This window comes from Prionailurus bengalensis, chromosome X (assembly GCF_016509475.1).
Source record: "Prionailurus bengalensis isolate Pbe53 chromosome X, Fcat_Pben_1.1_paternal_pri, whole genome shotgun sequence".
Taxonomy (NCBI): domain Eukaryota; kingdom Metazoa; phylum Chordata; class Mammalia; order Carnivora; family Felidae; genus Prionailurus; species Prionailurus bengalensis.
Window position 1 is genome coordinate 80,771,763 of NC_057361.1, and position 1,338 is coordinate 80,773,100.

The 1,338-nt window shown below is 33.9% G+C and overlaps 1 non-coding gene across 1 annotated transcript; it reads left to right on the forward strand.

Annotated features, from left to right (window-relative positions):
- The first annotated feature begins 621 nt into the window (after positions 1-621).
- Positions 622-729, forward strand: LOC122478067. The gene has a single exon (XR_006295834.1). It is a non-coding gene; the product is annotated as a U6 spliceosomal RNA (small nuclear RNA).
- The last annotated feature ends 609 nt before the right edge of the window (positions 730-1,338 follow it).

A 1,338-nucleotide genomic window follows, 5' to 3' on the forward strand; every position in this document is an offset into this window, starting at 1 on the left:
GAAAGGGAGAAGCAGTTGCCAGAGGTCCTCAAAAGTCTAGCTAAGACCTAGAATCAAGTTCATTTGCCCAATCTGCTTTCTGGAAAATGAACTCAATCAATTTTGTAATTTCATGAGACACCCTGCAGCCATTAGGCAATTTAAAAATATCAGCACCTGGGTTCAAATAATTCCAGTAAAAGATATGAAAGAGAGCATCAAGAACTCCCTGAATTAGCTGAAGTTTTACATGTTTCCTGGAAATGAAGATTCAGTGGTTAACAACCTGAATAGACTACTTAAGCTTTGTGTTCCCCTTGCTGGTGCTTTGGTTAACATCATAATTGTTTGTAAAAGAGCATGACGGATATTTCCTGGAAGAAGTCTGCACCAAAACTAGGTAAAGACTATATACCCAGACGAGTGTTACTAATGATGCAAGCTTGTACTTGTCTTTATCCAAGGACAGAATCTGCTTTTGAATGGATAGTACAGTGGACATCTCCTATTTGTGTGCTCTGTGGGCAGTACTTGAATTTGGACCTGTGTACATCTTAATTACTGAAAAATTTTTTCCCATTGAGAAAAGGCTTTGAGGCTTGGTGGTCACAATTTTAGAAAATATTAATAATATTAACATGAGTGCTCACTTTGGCAACACATACAGTAAAATTGGAATGATATAGAGAAGATTAGAATGGCCCTTGCACAAGGATGACATGCAAGTTCATGAACATTCTATATATTTTTTAAGTATAACAATATTAACATGAATAGTAGCTATACTTATTGAAGTACTTACTGTAACTCTCACTGTGCTGAGTGCTTTACATACATTATTTCTTAAGTTAATTCATCCAAAACACTAAATCAGTGATACTCAAAATGTAGCCTTTGTTTTTGTTTTTGTTTTTTTTTTACATTTTGAATATTTGAATTTTTTTACTAAGAAACAGATGAGCAAGAGGAACACTAGATACAATTTTTAAAGTCATTTTAAGTGATTTGCTCATAAATGTGAAATATTGAATGTGGTAGATCATATAAAAATTAGAACCAATCACTTCATAACTGAAACCCATTGTGAGAAACACCTACTTCCAGACAATCCTGGCTTTCAGGACAATCTAAGGACAAGAGAAATCTAAGGTTGATAAAATTCAACTTTGCTGCAGGTTTAATGGATTTACAGAGAAGTAGTTGTAAGTAAAGGGGAAAAGGGATAAGGAAGGTTTAATATGAAGCTAAGTAACCACTGATCAATCCAATAATATGATGGAGGAACATATTATTTAGATGTATAACCTAAAGAGATTCATCTTCCCTTTAGCATTACTGAGGATATATTAATAACACACA